This window comes from Salmo trutta, chromosome 37 (assembly GCF_901001165.1).
Source record: "Salmo trutta chromosome 37, fSalTru1.1, whole genome shotgun sequence".
In the NCBI taxonomy this organism is placed as follows: Eukaryota; Metazoa; Chordata; class Actinopteri; order Salmoniformes; family Salmonidae; genus Salmo; species Salmo trutta.
Window position 1 is genome coordinate 14,409,021 of NC_042993.1, and position 18,757 is coordinate 14,427,777.

Here is an 18,757-nt window from a genome sequence, read left to right on the forward strand (position 1 = left end):
ACTCTGCGTCTCCATTCCAGGTGATGGTGTTTGTCTATGCTCAAGACTGACCTCTCTCCGTCCTCTGTGTTTTTCCCTTTGACCCAGACTGATCCGTGTCTCTGTTCTCTGTGTGACCCAGGTGATGGTGTTTGTCCATGCTCGTAATGCCATGGTAAGGACAGCCATGGGGCTGATCGAGATGGCTAAGAACCGTGGAGAGTCTTCCTTCTTCCAGCCAGACCATTTACCTGACTACGGCCAGTGTGAGAAATCAGTAAGGAACATACTAATCACTATTCTTCTAGACAGTGTTGACTCAATTCAGTACACCAACCAATACAGTAGCTAAGCTGGAGACTGTTACTCCTTCCGCTATCTATCATGATAGTGTTTGAGTGTACTAAAGTTACTGTAGCTATTTTTTATTTTACCTTTATTTAACCAGGTAGGCTAGTTGAGAGCAAGTTCTCATTTACAACTACGACCTGGCCAAGATAAAGCATAGCAATTCGACACATACAACAACACAGAGTTACACCAGTTCCAACTGTTCTGCCTGCAGCTATGGAACCCTGACCTGTTCACCGGACGTGCTACCTGTCCCAGACCTGTTGTCCCAGACCTGCTGGAACCCTGACCTATTCACCGGACGTGCTACCTGTCCCAGACCTGCTGTTTTCAACTCTCTAGAGACAGCAGGAGCGGTAGAGATACTCTCAAAGATCGGCTATGAAAAAGCCAACTGACACTTACTCTTGTGTTACTGACTTGTTGCACCCTCGACAACTACTATGATTATTATTATTTGACAATGCTGGTCATTTATGAACATTTGTACATCTAGGCCATGTGCTGTTATAATCTCCACCCGGCACAGCCAGAAGAGGACTGGCCACCCCTCATAGCCTGGTTCCTCTCTAGGTTTCTTCCTAGGTTTTGGCCTTTCTAGGGAGTTTTTCCTAGCCACCGTGCTTCCACACCTGCATTGCTTGTTGTTTGGTGTTTTAGGCTGGGTTTCTGTACAGCACTTTGAGATATCAGCTGATGTAAGAAGGGCTATATAAATACATTTGATTTGATTTGATTTACATATGGAATAAACAAAACATAGTCAATAATACAGTAGAAAAAATAAAACAAAAAGTCTATATACAGTGAGTGCAAATGAGGTAAGATAAGGGAGTTAAGGCAATAAATAGGCCATGGTGGCGAAGTAATAACCATTTAGCAATTAAACACTGGAATGGTAGCTGTGCAGGAGATGAATGTGCAAGTAGAGATACTGGGATGCAAAGCAGCAAGATAAATAAATAAATACTGTATGGGGATGAGATAGGTAGATAGATGGGCTGTTTACAGATGGGCTATGTACAGGTGCAGTGATCTGTGAGCTGCACTGACAGCTGGTGCTTAGAGCTAGTGAGGGAGATATGAGTCTCCAGCTTCAGTGATTTTTTGCAGTTCGTTCCAGTCATTGGCAGCAGAGAACTGGAAAGAAAGGTGACCAAAGGAGAAATTGGCTTTGGGGGTGACCAGTGAGATATACCTGCTGGAGCGCGTGCTACGGGTGGGTGCTGCTATGGTGACCAGTGAGCTGAGATAAGGCGGGGCTTTACCTAGCAGAGACTTGTAGATAACCTGTAGCCAGTGGGTTTGGCAACAAGTATGAAGCGAGGGCCAACCAACGAGAGCGTACAGGTCGCAGTGGTGGGTAGTGTATGGGGCTTTGGTGACAAAACAGATGCCACTGTGATAGACTGCATCCAATTTGTTGAGTAGAGTGTTGGAGGCTATTTTATAGATGACATCGCCGAAGACGAGGATCGGTAGGATGGTCAGTTTTACGAGGGTATGTTTGGCAGCATGAGTGAAGGATGCTTTGTTGCGATATAGGAAGCCAATTCTAGATTTAATTTTGGATTGGAGATGCTTAATGTGAGTCTGGAAGGAGAGTTTACAGTCTAACTAGACACCTAGGTATTTGTAGTTTTCCACGTATTCTAAGTCAGAGCCGTCTAGAGTAGTGATGCTGGACGGCCAGAAGTATACAGTGTCATGACGTTGGCTTGTGGGTAAGGTTTATGACCCCCCCCATAAATACCTTTTTCCCTTCCCCTCTCTTACTGACCCTACTGAAGGACTGCTGTCCTGTTAAATATAGAGAGTCTGGGAACATCAAACAAATGGGGAAAGGAACCATATTTTGGTAATAAAACCAGTTGGAAATATGCTTGATAACGTAATGAGTATGGATGTCAGTTCATTGTTATCTGTGACATTATGACTGATGACAGGACGACATAAACGGTACCTGGGAAAGTATACACCCTCTAGTTATCAGAGTCACATGGAATTGTTATGCAATTGAAATGTTTGATATTGAAATTGTTTGTTAGGAGATTAAATGTAATTTTAGCTTCCAAATGAGAGATTTGGGTTTTCATAAGGAAAGTGCCCTGCTTGATCAGTGGCCCACCCCTGTGAAGAGGAGGGGTTATAAACGATGAAACGCATCCTTCCCCCCTCTCCACTATATAAGCCTTTGACGAAAAGATAACCAGGTTGTTCCAGTACGGGAGGTCTGCAGCCTCTACGTTAGAAGGACACACATGTCAAGGACAGAACTAAGCCAACCTCGGCGTGAGCTATGGTATGAACTGGTATGAACTTTGAGCTTATTCACTACAGAAGTGATACTTCCTAGCCGTTGAGTTAGCAGCGGCCGCTGAAGACGTGGGCTAGGAAAGGACGGACGACGGATCCAGTCTAACAAACAGACGAAGATACCACCACGTATATCCAATTTACCACCAGAGACATTGTTCCGAGTACAGGAAGATCTGTTGGCCAACCCGGCCAGCATCTACGACCAATCTACCGAAGCGCAGCTCAGAGTAAATATTTATTGCATTTTCCTTTTCCAAATGGGCGGTAATTTAGAATGCATAAGATAATGTATTTACGATAGCATAGCTGCTGTTTGTGGTTCCTAAGTCTTCCTGCTCTTTCATTCAAGCCCAACCCCCTTTCCTTTGTGTAACCAGGTTCCGTCCACCGGGACGTTTTCTGTATGACATCGTTTGTATTCTGTGTATTTGTAATTCTGTGTGATTAGTTTAGGTATTTAGTAAATAAATAATTAAACCCAATTTTGTATTGCTGATTCAACTTGTTAGCCAGGGTTCGTGAAGATAGCCAAGAATTTACAACTTTCATTATGAGACTGAAAATAAGATAAGGGTTAATATTGACTGCTATCGATGTAAAATATTACTAAGTATTTTAAGAGTTTATTCGGAAGATAACGGCTCTATAAACGTTCTTCCGTGGTGCCCCGACTTTCTCGTTAATTACATTTACATGATTAGCTTAATCAGGTAATATTAATTACAGAGAAATCATTTTATAAGTTAGCATGTCATATCACTTAATCCGGCATAGCCAAAGACATGACAACAGAATGGTGTCGTCTGCGTAGAAGTGGATCAGAGAATCACCAGAAGCAAGAGCGACATCATTGATGTACACAGAGAAGAGAGTTCACCCTAGAATTGAACCCTGTGGCACCCCCATAGAGACTGCCAGAGATCCGGACAACAGGCCCTCCGATTTGACACACTGAACTCTATCAGAGAAGTAGTTGGTAAACCAGGCGAGGCAATCATTTGAGAAACCAAGGCTGTCGAGTCTGCCAGTAAGAATGTGGTGATTGACAAAGTAGAAAGCCTTGGCTAGGTTGATGAATACGGCTGCACAGGAATGTCTCTTATCGATGGCAGTCATGATGTCGTTTAGGACCTTGAGCGTGCTGAGGTGCACCCATGACCAGCTCTGAAACCGGATAGCATAGCGGAGAAGGTCCGGTGGGATTCGAAATGGTCGGTAATCTGTTTGTTAACTTGGCTTTCGAAAACCTTAGAAAGACAGGGTAGGATAGATATAGGTCTGTAGCAGTTTGGGTCTAGAGTGTCCCCACCTTTGAAGAGGGGGATGACTGCGGCAGCTTTCCAATCGTTGGGAATCTCAGATGATACGAAAGAGAGGTTGAACAGGCTAGTGATAGGGGTTGCAACAATTTCAAAAAATAATTTTAGAAAGAGAGGGTCCAGATTGTCTAGCCCGGCTGATTTGTAGGGGTCCAGATTTTGCAGCTCTTTCAGAACATCAGCTATCTGGATTTGGGTGAAGGAGAAATGGTGGGGGCTTTGGCGGGTTGCTGTGGAGGGTGCCGGGCAGTTGACCGGGGTAAGGGTAGCCAGGTGGAAAGCATGGCCAGCCGTAGAGAAATGCTTATTCAAATTCTCAATTATAGTGGATTTATCGGTGGTAACAGTGTTTCCTAGCCTCAGAGCAGTGGGCAGCTGGGAGGAGGTGCTCTTATTCTCCATGGACTTTACAGTGTCCCAGAACTTTTTTGAGTTTGTACTACAGGATGCAAATTTCTGTTTGAAAAAGCTAGCCTTAGCTTTCCTAACTGCCTGTGTATATTTGTTCCTAACTTCCCTAAAAAGTTGCATATCACGGGGGCTAATCGATGCTAATGCAGAACGCCACAGGATGTTTTTGTGCTGGTCAAGGGCAGACAGGTCTGGAGTGAACCAAGGACTATATCTATTCCTAGTTCAACATTTTTTGAATGGGGCATGCTTATTTAAGATGGTGAGGAAGGCACTTTTAAAGAATAACCAGGCATCATCTACTGACAGGATGAGGTCAATGTCATTCCAGGATACCCCGGCCAGGTCGATTAGAAAGGCCTGCTCGCAGAAGTGTTTTAGGGAGCGTTTGACAGTGATGAGGGGTGGTTTCAAGACTGGTCATTCAACTGAGACTGCTCTTGTCTGTGTCACAGAGGCTCTCCGCACTGCTAAAGCTAACTATCTCTCCTCTGCTCTCATCCTTCTAGACCTATCTGCTGCCTTTGATACTGTGAACCATCAGATCCTTCTCTCCACCCTCTCCAAGTTGGGCATCTCCGGCGCAGCTCACTCTTGGATTGTGTCCTACCTGACAGGTCGCTCCTACCAGGTGACATGGCGAGAATCTGTCTCCGCACCACGTGCTCTCACCTCTGGTGTCCCCCAGGGCTCAGTTCTAGGCCTTTCCTATTCTTGCTATACACCAAGTCACTTGGCTCTGTCATATCCTCACATGGTCTCTCCTATCATTGCTACGCAGACGACATGCAATTAATCTTCTCCTTTCCCCCTTCTGATAACCAGGTGGCGAATCGCATCTCTGCATGTCTGGCAGACATATCAGTGTGGATGACGGATCACCACCTCAAGCTGAACCTCGGCAAGACGGAGCTGCTCTTCCTCCCGGGGAAGGACTGCCCGTTCCATGATCTCGCCATCACGGTTGACAACTCCATTGTGTCCTCCTCCCAGAGTGCTAAGAGCCTTGGCGTGACCCTGGACAACACCCTGTAGTTCTCTGCTAACATCAAGGCGGTGACCCGATCCTGTAGGTTCATGCTCTACAACATTCGCAGAGTACGACCCTGCCTTACACAGGAAGCGGTGCAAGTCCTAATCCAGGCACTTGTCATCTCCCGTCTGGATTACTGCAACTCGCTGTTGGCTGGGCTCCCTGCCTGTGCCATGAAACCACTACAACTCATCCAGAACGCCGCAGCCCGTCTGGTGTTCAACCTTCCCAAGTTCTCTCACGTCACCCCGCTCCTCCGCACACTCCACTGGCTTCCAGTTGAAGCTCGCATCTGCTACAAGACCATGGTGCTTGCCTATGGAGCTGTGAGGGGAACGGCACCTCCGTACCTTCAGGCTCTGATCAGTCCCTACACCCAAAGAAGGGCACTGCGTTCATCCACCTCTGGCCTGCTGGCCCCCCTACCTCTGCGGAAGCACAGTTCCCGCTCAGCCCAGTCAAAACTGTTCGCTGCTCTGGCACCCCAATGGTGGAACAAGCTCCTTCACGACGCCAGGACAGCGGAGTCAATCACCACCTTCCAGAGACACCTGAAACCCCACCTCTTTAAGGAATACCTGTGATAGGATAAAGTAATCCTTCTAACCCCCCCCAAAATGAATAAAAATATTTAAAAAAAGATATAGATGTACTATTGTAAAGTGGTTGTTCCACTGGATATCATAAGGTGAATGCGCCAATTTGTAAGTTGCTCTGGTTAAGAGCGTCTGCTAAATGTAAATGTTGTTTGGTCGCAGACCCATTACAAATGCAGGCAATGAGGCAGTGATTGCTGAGATCTTGATTGAAAACAGCAGAGGTGTATTTGGAGGGCGAGTTAGTTTGGATGATATCTATGAGGGTTCCCGTGTTTACGGATTTGGGGTTGTACCTGGTAGGTTCATTGATCATTTGTGTGAGATTGAGGGCATCAAGCTTAGATTGTAGGATGGCCGGGGTGTTAATTAAGCATGTCCCAGTTTAGGTCACCTAGTAGCACTAGCTCAGAAGATAGATGGGGGGCAATCAATTCACATATGGTGTCGAGGGCACAGCTGGGGCAGAGGGTGGTCTATAGCAAGCGGCAACAGTGAGAGACTTGTTTCTGGAAAGGGGAATTTTTAGAAGTAGAAGCTTGAGTTGTTTGGGTACGGACGTGGATAGTAATACAGAACTCTGCAGGCTATCTCTGCAGTAGAATGCAACACCGCCCCCTTTGGCAGTTCTATCTTGGCGGAAAATGTTATAGTTAGGGATGGAGATTTCAGGGTTTTTGGTGGTTTTCCTAAGCCAGGATTCCGACGCGGCTAAGACATCCGGGTTGGCAGAGTGTGCTAAAGCAGTGAGTTAAACAAACTTAGGGAGTAGGCTTCTGATGTTGACATGCATGAAACCAAGGCTTTTACGGTTACAGAAGTCAACAAACGAGAGCACCTGGGGAGTTTGAGTGGAGCTAGTCACGGCAGGACCTGGATTAACCTCTACATCACCAGAGGAACAGAGGAGAACGAGGATAAGGGTACGGCTAAAGGCTATACGAACTGGCCGTCTAGCACGTTCGGAACAGAGAGTAAAAGGAGCAGGTTTCTAGGCACGATAGCAAAGATTCAAGGCATAGTGTACAGACAAAGGTAAGGTAGGATGTGAGCACATTGGAGGTAAACCTAGGCATTGAGTAATGATGAGAGAGATATAGTCTCTAGAGACGTTTTAACCAGGTGATGTCATCGCATATGTAGGAAGTGGAACAACATGGTTGGTTAAGGCATATTGAGCAGGGCTAGAGGCTCTACAGTGAAATAAGATAGTAATCACTAACCAGGACAGTAATGGATGAGGCATATTGATATTAGAGAGAGGCATGCGTAGCCAAGTGAACATATGGGTCCAGTGAGTGGTTGGGCTGGCTGGGGACACGGTGATTCATTCAGTTAGCAGGCCGGTGCTAACAAGCTAGCAGTTAGTAGGCCAGGGGCTAAACAAGCTAGCAGTTAGCAGAATGGGGCTAGCAAGCTAGCAGTTAGCAGACCGGGTTAGCAAGCAAGCAGTTAGCAGACCGGGTTAGCAAGCAAGCAGTTAGCAGACCGGGGCAAGCTAGCAGTTAGCAGACCGGGGCAAGCAAGCTAGCAGTTAGCAGACCGGGGCTAGCAAGTTAGCAGAAGGGCCTTTGGGGGACGTCACGATGGAGGTAAGTCTGTTTTTGCCTCATTGTGCAGTGACGTCGATAGACCAGTCATGGATTAGTCGGGTTCCAAGTAGCTCTAGGTAGCTAGCAGGCCGCGGATAGCAGAATGGGCCTTCAGCGGACGTTGCGCCTGAGGGGACTGTTGGAATCCTCGGGCAGATTATGTCGGTATTCCAGTCGTAGAGGATTGCCGGGGTTCCGTGCCCCGTACCGGCAGTAGAATGGGTCCGGATATTGTAGCCCAGGAGTGGGCTTCGGTGGTAGCACAGGAGCACTACCCGGGCTAGCTTCTTGGAAAGCCATGATGGCTTTCTATGGACTCCAGTCTACTGGAGTGTGTACTAAAGTTACTGTAACTATGGACTGCAGCCAGACAATGGACCTGACTATGGCCAGTGTGAGAAATCAGTAAGGAACATACGTTGATGCAACGCCAGGGTTGTGGGTTCGATTCCCACGGGGGGCCAGTACAAAAAAATAATAATAATATGCATGAAATGAAATGTATGTATTCACTACTGTAAGTCCCTCTGGATAAGAGCATCTGCTAAATGACTAAAATGTTAAATGTAATGTAAATGTTGGTTTATTTCTGGTTCAGGTGAGGAGCACATCTGGGTTAGGAGTAACTACTGGTTAGGCGTAGACATGGGTTAGGAGTAATTACTGGTTAGGAGTAGACATGGGTTAGGAGTAACTACTGGTTAAAAGTAACTACTGGTTAGGTGTAGACGTGGGTTAGGAGTAACTACTGGTTAGGCGTAGACATGGGTTAGGAGTAACTACTGGTTAGGAGTAGACGTGGGTTAGGAGTAACTACTGGTTAAAAGTAACTACTGGTTAGGTGTAGACGTGGGTTAGGAGTAACTACTGGTTAAGAGTAACTACTGGTTAAGAGTAACTACTGGTCAGGAGTAGACGTGGGTTAGGAGTAACTACTGGTTAAGAGTAACTACTGGTTAAGAGTAACTACTGGTTAGGAGTAGACGTGGGTTAGGAGTAACTACTGGTTAGGAGTAACTACTGGTTAAGAGTAACTACTGGTTAAGAGTAACTACTGGTTAGGTGTGGACGTGGGTTAGGAGTAACTACTGGTTAAGAGTAACTACTGGTTAAGAGTAACTACTGGTTAGGAGTAGGCGTGGGTTAGGAGTAACTACTGGTTAGGAGTAACTACTGGTTAGGAGTAGACGTTGGTTAGGAGTAACTACTGGTTAGGAGTAGACGTGAGATATTGTTGGCTACAGGGACTGTCAGGACCATCTGAGTCTTTACATTGTGCACAGGTACAGTGTGCCAGGGTTAAGAAGCTTACATGAGTTCACGTTAGATAAAGGTGAATTTATGTTACTTTACCTGAACACTAATCACTATTCTTCTAGACAGTGTTGACTCAATTCAGTACACCAATACAGTAGCTAAGCTGGAGACTGTTACTCCTACCCCTATCTATCATGATACAGTATTTGAGTGTACCAAAGTTACTGTAACTCTGGACTCCAGTCTACTGGAGTGTCTATTAAAGTTACTGTAACTATAGACTCCAGTCTTCTGGAGTATCTACTAAAGTTACTGTAACTGTAGACTCCAGTCTACTGGAGTGTCTACTAAAGATACTGTAACTATGGACTCCAGTCTACTGGAGTGTCTACTAATGTTACTGTAACTGTAGACTCCAGTCTACTAAAGTTACTGTAACAGTAGACTCCAGTCTACTGGAGTGTCTACTAAAGTTACTGTGACTATGGACTCCAGTCTACTGGAGTGTCTACTAAAGTTACTGGAACTATGGACTCCAGTCTACTGGAGTGTCTACTAAAGTTACTGGAACTATGGACTCCAGTCTACTGGAGTGTCTACTAAAGTTACTGTAACTGTAGACTCCAGTCTACTGGAGTGTCTACTAAAGTTACTGTAACTGTAGACTCCAGTCTACTGGAGTGTCTCCTAAAGTTACTGTAACTGTAGACTCCAGTCTACTGGAGTGTCTACTAAAGATACTGTAACTGTAGACTCCAGTCTACTGGAGTGTCTACTAAAGATACTGTAACTATGGACTCCAGTCTACTAAAGTTACTGTAACTGTAGACTCCAGTCTACTAAAGTTACTGTAACTGTAGACTCCAGTCTACTGGAGTGTCTACTAACGTTACTGTAACTGTAGACTCCAGTCTACTAAAGTTACTGTAACTGTAGACTCCAGTCTACTGGAGTGTCTACTAAAGTTACTGGAACTATGGACTCCAGTCTACTGGAGTGTCTACTAAAGTTACTGGAACTATGGACTCCAGTCTACTGGAGTGTCTACTAAAGTTACTGTAACTGTAGACTCCAGTCTACTGGAGTGTCTACTAAAGTTACTGTAACTGTAGACTCCAGTCTACTGGAGTGTCTACTAAAGATACTGTAACTGTAGACTCCAGTCTACTGGAGTGTCTACTAAAGATACTGTAACTATGGACTCCAGTCTACTAAAGTTACTGTAACTGTAGACTCCAGTCTACTGGAGTGTCTACTAAAGTTGCGGTAACAGTAGACTCCAGTCTACTAAAGTTACTGTAACTGTAGACTCCAGTCTACTGGAGTGTCTACTAAAGTTGCGGTAACAGTAGACTCCAGTCTACTAAAGTTACTGTAACTGTAGACTCTAGTCTACTGGAGTGTACCAAAGTTACTGTAACTCTGGACTCCAGTCTACTGGAGTGTCTATTAAAGTTACTGTAACTATAGACTCCAGTCTTCTGGAGTATCTACTAAAGTTACTGTAACTGTAGACTCCAGTCTACTGGAGTGTCTACTAAAGTTACTGTGACTATGGACTCCAGTCTACTGGAGTGTCTACTAAAGTTACTGGAACTATGGACTCCAGTCTACTGGAGTGTCTACTAAAGTTACTGGAACTATGGACTCCAGTCTACTGGAGTGTCTACTAAAGTTACTGTAACTGTAGACTCCAGTCTACTGGAGTGTCTACTAAAGTTACTGTAACTGTAGACTCCAGTCTACTGGAGTGTCTCCTAAAGTTACTGTAACTGTAGACTCCAGTCTACTGGAGTGTCTACTAAAGATACTGTAACTGTAGACTCCAGTCTACTGGAGTGTCTACTAAAGATACTGTAACTATGGACTCCAGTCTACTAAAGTTACTGTAACTGTAGACTCCAGTCTACTAAAGTTACTGTAACTGTAGACTCCAGTCTACTGGAGTGTCTACTAACGTTACTGTAACTGTAGACTCCAGTCTACTAAAGTTACTGTAACTGTAGACTCCAGTCTACTGGAGTGTCTACTAAAGTTACTGGAACTATGGACTCCAGTCTACTGGAGTGTCTACTAAAGTTACTGGAACTATGGACTCCAGTCTACTGGAGTGTCTACTAAAGTTACTGTAACTGTAGACTCCAGTCTACTGGAGTGTCTACTAAAGTTACTGTAACTGTAGACTCCAGTCTACTGGAGTGTCTACTAAAGATACTGTAACTGTAGACTCCAGTCTACTGGAGTGTCTACTAAAGATACTGTAACTATGGACTCCAGTCTACTAAAGTTACTGTAACTGTAGACTCCAGTCTACTGGAGTGTCTACTAAAGTTGCGGTAACAGTAGACTCCAGTCTACTAAAGTTACTGTAACTGTAGACTCCAGTCTACTGGAGTGTCTACTAAAGTTGCGGTAACAGTAGACTCCAGTCTACTAAAGTTACTGTAACTGTAGACTCTAGTCTACTGGAGTGTCTACTAAAGTTACTGTAACTGTAGACTCCAGTCTACTGTAGTGTCTACTAAAGATACTGTAACTGTGGAGTCCAGTCTACTGGAGTGTCTACTAAAGATACTGTAACTGTGGAGTCCAGTCTACTGGAGTGTCTACTAACGTTACTGTAACTGTAGACTCCAGTCTACTAAAGTTACTGTAACTGTAGACTCCAGTCTACTGGAGTGTCTACTAAAGTTGCGGTAACAGTAGACTCCAGTCTACTAAAGTTACTGTAACTGTAGACTCCAGTCTACTGGAGTGGATACTAAAGTTGCGGTAACAGTAGACCCCAGTCTATTGGAGTGGGTACTAAAGTTACTGTAACCGTACACTCCAGTCTACTGGAGTGGGTACTAAAGTTACTGTGTGTACTGTAAAGTGGCTGTGCGCTCCTGGGCTGGCTCTCCTCTCCTCAGACAAACACCGTTATTTATGAGCATTTATTCATGAGATTTAAAGGAGAGGAAAGTGAGAGAAATTGAGGTCAGGCACCTCTTTAGAGCGGGTTCCTCGGGGGAGAGCTGTAAACAAAGAGGAAGGATGTGTGTGAGAGTCAGAGTCCTGCTCTGCCCCCGTAGATACCATGAACAAACTTTAGAGCACTCAGATACAGGCCAATTAACAGGCTAGGGAAGTGAAGTGGAGCTCTCAGTCACTCAGCATATTTTGTCTAAGTGTTTTATCTACTGGGTGTTTGACTGCCTTCTATATATACTGTGAATGAGAACAGCTCAGGTGTTGAATGTGCTTGAGGAGGACAGTACTGATGTTTAACCTGTAGACTGTGGAGTAGACTTCTGGTTAAAGACCGAGGCGGCCCGAGAGACATACACCTATAGATGTAGACAGACAGTCAGTGGTGTGTAGCTTGGCCCATGCTTTAGTCCAGTTGGACCCAACCAGACTCACTATTTCTTGTCCAGGCGGAGGAGTAGAGGAGCATATGATCAGAACCTGCTGGTCAGAACCTGCTGGTCATGATTGACTGTAGCCATGGGCTCAGGATGAATAGAATCAATCACACAGGACAGGGATCAATAGACAGCCACGCGCTCACACACACACACACACACACACACACACACACACACACACACACACACAAACCAGTGTCAGGGTTGGCCTGCTGCTCCCTCAGTGATTTCTGAAAGCCACTCATCTCCTCTCCACTTCACACAACTACTGTACCACTGGGGCTACGGCATTTACCGCATTTTCACTGTGTGTGTGTGTGTCTTTTTGTGTGTGCCGTGTGTGCATGCATGTGTTGTGCGCGCACACTCTCTTAGTTAATGGTGTGTGTGCATGGAGAGTACACAGGGGTGTATCTGCAGCAGTCCTCAGAGGACAACGTTTAGTCAGACTGTATGTCTCTCCGTATTTAAATCTCCCCCAGCAGAGAGAGAGAGAGAGAGAGAGAGAGAGAGAGAGAGAGAGAGAGAGAGAGAGAGAGAGAGAGAGAGAGAGAGAGAGAGAGAGAGAGCAGAACAGTACAGCAACATGAGGCAGGGTGATAAATCTACTAACCTTTCCTTTATTCCTTGGGGCCGGACCAAGATTGATGTGCCTCTAATCTTCCCTCCTATTTATATGGGGAAATGTATAAATATACAAATCATATCACTTTTCATGCTTTGTAAATCCACAAATACAGAGGAGAGATTATGTAGTGGGTTGAAAATGGTGCCTCGTGGCCTGGTTTGACAGAATGGATATGAATTAGTTGAAGATAAAGTGTGTGTATGCCTGGGAATATACATATTTTAATTGTGTGTAGCACAATAATACACATAATTATCTGTTGTTTATAGTGCCTGTAAGGAGACTAAAATAGACATCAGAAAGCTAATCAACTGTAAAGAGGACTGTGTGCTCCTGTTGAGCTGTGAATTAGACCCTCAGTACAGATGGTGCTGCAACACTTTAGTCAGTGATACAGTAAGATACAGTTATTGTTACATTCTGATGTTAACCGTTAAATGGAGCAAACCCATGTTTAAAGCTGGTTGTTCCATGGTTTATACAGTATATGTTTAAAGCTGGTTGTTCCATGGTTTATACAGTATATGATTAAAGCTGGTTGTTCCATGGTTTATACAGTATACGATTAAAGCTAGTTGTTCCATGGTTTATACAGTATATGATTAAAGCTGGTTGTTCCATGGTTTATACAGTATACAATTAAAGCTGGTTGTTCCATGGTTTATACAGTATATGATTAAAGCTGGTTGTTCCATGGTTTATACAGTATATGATTAAAGCTGGTTGTTCCATGGTTTATACAGTATATGATTAAAGCTGGTTGTTCCATGGTTTATACAGTATATGATTAAAGCTGGTTATTCCATGGTTTATACAGTATACGATTAAAGCTGGTTGTTCCATGGTTTATACAGTATATGATTAAAGCTGGTTGTTCCATGGTTTATACAGTATATGATTAAAGCTGGTTGTTCCATGGTTTACACAGTATATGATTAAAGCTGGTTGTTCCATGGTTTATAGGGTATATGATTAAAGCTGGTTGTTCCATGGTTTATACAGTATATGATTAAAGCTGGTTGTTCCATGGTTTATAGGGTATATGATTAAAGCTGGTTGTTCCATGGTTTATACAGTATATGATTAAAGCTGGTTGTTCCATGGTTTATACAGTATATGATTAAAGCTGGTTGTTCCATGGTTTATACAGTATATGATTAAAGCTGGTTGTTCCATGGTTTATACAGTATATGATTAAAGCTGGTTGTTCCATGGTTTATACAGTATATGATTACAGCTGGTTGTTCCATGGTTTATACAATATATGATTAAAGCTGGTTGTTCCATGGTTTATACGGTATATGATTAAAGCTGGTTGTTCCATGGTTTATAGGGTATATGATTAAAGCTGGTTGTTCCATGGTTTATACAGTATATGATTAAAGCTGGTTGTTCCATGGTTTATACAGTATATGATTACAGCTGGTTGTTCCATGGTTTATACAGTATATGATTAAAGCTGGTTGTTCCATGGTTTATACAGTATATGATTAAAGCTGGTTGTTCCATGGTTTATACAGTATACGATTAAAGCTGGTTGTTCCATGGTTTATACAGTATACGATTAAAGCTGGTTGTTCCATGGTTTATACAGTATACGATTAAAGCTGGTTGTTCCATGGTTTATACAGTATATGATTACAGCTGGTTGTTCCATGGTTTATACAGTATATGCTTAAAGCTGGTTGTTCCATGGTTTATACAGTATATGATTAAAGCTGGTTGTTCCATGGTTTATACAATATATGATTAAAGCTGGTTGTTCCATGGTTTATACAGTATATGATTAAAGCTAGTTGTTCCATGGTTTATACAGTATATGATTAAAGCTGGTTGTTCCATGGTTTATACAGTATATGATTAAAGCTGGTTGTTCCATGGTTTATACAGTATATGATTAAAGCTGGTTGTTCCATGGTTTATACAGTATATGATTAAAGCTGGTTGTTCCATGGTTTATATAGTATATGATTAAAGCTGGTTGTTCCATGGTTTATACAGTATATGATTAAAGCTGGTTGTTCCATGGTTTATACAGTATATGATTAAAGCTGGTTGTTCCATGGTTTATACAGTATATGATTAAAGCTGGTTGTTCCATGGTTTATACAGTATATGATTAAAGCTGGTTGTTCCATGGTTTATACAGTATATGATTAAAGCTGGTTGTTCCATGGTTTATACAGTATATGATTAAAGCTGGTTGTTCCATGGTTTATAGGGTATATGATTAAAGCTGGTTATTCCATGGTTTATACAGTATATGATTAAAGCTGGTTGTTCCATGGTTTATACAGTATATGATTAAAGCTGGTTGTTCCATGGTTTATACAGTATATGATTAAAGCTGGTTGTTCCATGGTTTATACAGTATATGATTAAAGCTCGTTGTTCCATGGTTTATACAGATTAAAGCTATGCGTAATAAATGGATTGCATATAGATGTGCTTATGCTATGTCAACAAACGCTATAGTCTACTAATTGTTAGTAAAGTATTTACAAATGCCTTATTAAGACGTTAATAAGCAGAGCATCAAATAAAGTGTTGGAGAAAGACCTCTAGAGTATTAGTGTTGGTTGATCTCTCTCCTCCATTGTCCTGTTTATCCTGCTGTCCTCATGTATGTCTCTCTGTCCGTTCACCAGTCAGTCTTGTATTAATGGGGGAGGGAGCACGAGGCTGATTCCACTCTAAGCCCACAAAGGGAGAATGCATGACTTATTTGTGCTGGGAAATTGGCCCACATTAATATTTATAGGTGTTTTTTAATCTCCCGGATGCATATGTAGTGGCGCATACAGCACCTCTAAGGTCAATTATATAATTTGCCATTATTTATCCTACCTTTAAAAGTCAAAAGTGATTCCAGTATATTTTCTCTCTCATAATGTTCATTAATTGACTCGGGGGTTGTAGAGGCTGTCAATCTAGCTTAGATATCTTAATGCAGCCACTTGAATAAAGAGTTCTGCTGGAATAATGGTTATTTATTGAGCTAGTTCATCATGTCTATGCAAATCATGTCTATCAGAGTGAAAGAGTCAAAGTTTCTTAATAAGTGGAACATTTGAATGGTCAGACCATCTGTAGGCCTGTCTTAACTACTTTTGATACGGGTTATTTCGCATGCGTGTGCCCTTAGCATGCGTGTGCCCTTAGCATGCGTGTGCCCTTAGCATGCGTGTGCCCTTAGCATGCGTGTGCCCTTAGCATGCGTGTGCCCTTAGCATGCGTGTGCCCTTAGCATGTGTGCTCATGTAATGTGTGTGGTGTCAGTGTACGAGTGCATGGTGAGTGTGCCTATGTGAGAACTCCACCCACACTGAGGAGCCCACTAGTTTGTTCTCTCCAGTTTGATGGGTCCTCTCTGTGAGATGAAAGGTGCAGCAGGCCTGTCACAGCAACCCAGCACCAGAGAACAGTACAGTGGCTCAGCTCAGCTGTGGAGGTGAAGAGCCACCTAGTGGCCAGGTTAGGGTACTGCAGGACAGCTCTCCTCCGCACCTCTTTTGGCCTGAGTCCCAAATGACACCTATTCCCTATATAGTGTATTACTTTGAACCGAATGAACCCAGATTGAGCCGTTTTAGAGCCATGGCCATGAGTCCATCGTGGCTTTAGAGCCATCTGTTCTAGTCAGTGAAGTGGTGTCTATGGCGTGTACACCAGTATGTATGGTGTAGGTCTATTGTATGGTGCTGAGAGCCAGTTTGAGTCAGTATAGCTGTAGACTGGGTGGTTTACTGCTTGTTTTAGTTAGAGATGTTGACTTGTATTGAAGGCCAGTCTCATTTAGTGGAGAGGTACTGAGAGGTACTGAGAGGTGCTCTAGTGTAGACTGCAGACAGGAAAGAGGCATTGCGATGGATGGATGGATGGATGGATGGATGGATGGATGGATGGATGGATGCCCATTGATGTGGATGAAAGGATGATGACTCTGTCTCTCTCACCTTCTCTCCCATCCACCCCTCTCCCCCTCTCCCGTCCATCTTGTTTTTTATCTGTCACTCTCTCTCTGGACTCTGGGGGGGTGTTTGGTGGTGGTGGTGGTGAAGTGTATCTTCTGTACTATACAGTACTGTGTCTTTCATGGGGTTTCATGTCCTGTTGCGTTGACAGGGTGTCTGTCGGGGGGAAGCTTTTTGCTCTGTAGACGTTCAGACGCGACGGAGACGCTAGGCCACCTGGGACTCCACGCCGCCCGCCTGCCGTTACACAGGACATCAATACGCTCATTAATGTCTATATTTGCCTTCGTTTGGGGCTATTTTTACACCGCCAATGATCTTTGGAACGTGTCTGAGTTGTCGTGACGATCTGTCACTATTGTACGCCCAAGCTGATAGCGCAGACCAAAGAGTGATAAACTGCAATGAGACAGAAACACACTCAGAGAAAACACACACACACACAGTCGGATACAGGTAACACACTCACACACTGACAACCACAAGATGACTAGATGTATAATACAGTGCTGTACATAAACAGACAGACGGGTGCAAGAAAAGTACTGCAAAGGAAAATACACATTTTAGTATAATAGCTCATTTGCAGTCTGGTAGCCTCATAGCCTGAGGGACCGGTCTGACATGTAACTGTGGTCATGCATACCAACCCAACCCTCATCGTCCTGTTTAATTGGTACATCATCAGGTTGTAAAAGGCTGAGTTGAGTTTGTGGTTCCGCTGTGCCTCCCACCGTGTCCCTCTGAGAAAACAAAGAACTGCTATCACACACTGGCTGCCTGGCTTTCATCTCCTCTCTCCACACACACACACACACACACACACACACACACACACACACACACACACACACACACGCACACGCACACGCACACGTACACACACACGTACACACACGTACACACACGTACACGCACACATTACAGACACGTGCATCTAAGCACATAACACACTGTACACACATGCCATATGCATACAAACCCCTCCACCCCATACATAGACCTACATTCTGTTTATACTGTACTGGATGTACTGTACCCAGAGGAAATGTTTTGATCAGACACAAAGGGAGAGATGGAGCAAGAGCGATAGGAATAAAGAGAGTGGTAGTAAAGTGGAGTAGAGTGTGAGTAAGTGGCAGCTCCTCCGCCAGCTCCTCCGCCGGCTCCTCCGCCCGTTCCGCCGGCTCCCCCGCCGGCTCCCCCGCCAGCTCCTCCGCCCGCTCCGCCAGCTTCTCCACCCGCTCCTCCGCCCGCTCCGCCGGCTCCTCTGCCCGCTCCGCCGGCTCCTCTGCCCGCTCCGCCTGCTCCTCCGCCCGCTCCGCCGGCTCCTCCGCCCGTTCCGCCTGCTCCTCCGCCCGTTCCGCCTGCTCCTCCGCCCGCTCCACCGGCTCCTCCGCCCGTTCCGCCAGCTCCTCTGCCCGCTCCTCCGCCCACTCCCCCCGCTCCTCCGCCCTCTCTGCCAGCTCCTCCTCCCATTCCGCCAAAGCCTGTCAAAGTAAGGGGCCAAACATTATGACAATCAAGGGCTGGCCAAATTAAATCAACAATTAACCATCCTGTCTGTCACAATCTAGCTAAGTAAATTATCACTTCATTGCATGCTGAGTTGTGATCGTGGGTATTACTGTTGGCGGTGGTGGTGGGAGCTAGTTATGTAGATCTGAACAACAGAAGAGCTGAAGAGTTGTTTAGATGGGAATCTGTGATGTCATCGTCTTCACCTCTTGCTTGAGGAACAATAGAGGGACAATAGAGGACAAAAGAGGAAAGGCCAACCCCCCCACTTGTGCTATGTCATGACTTACCTGGACCACCTATTGAGATGCACCTTTTGTTAAGTAAATCAGGTGTTCAGGAAACACAATTGGTATTTAAATCTGAGTGG

The 18,757-nt window shown here is 44.5% G+C and overlaps 1 pseudogene; it reads left to right on the top strand.

Moving 5' to 3' along the window:
* Positions 1–18,757, top strand: part of LOC115176482 (activating signal cointegrator 1 complex subunit 3-like) — a 114,227-nt pseudogene that overhangs the window by 48,005 nt on the left and 47,465 nt on the right.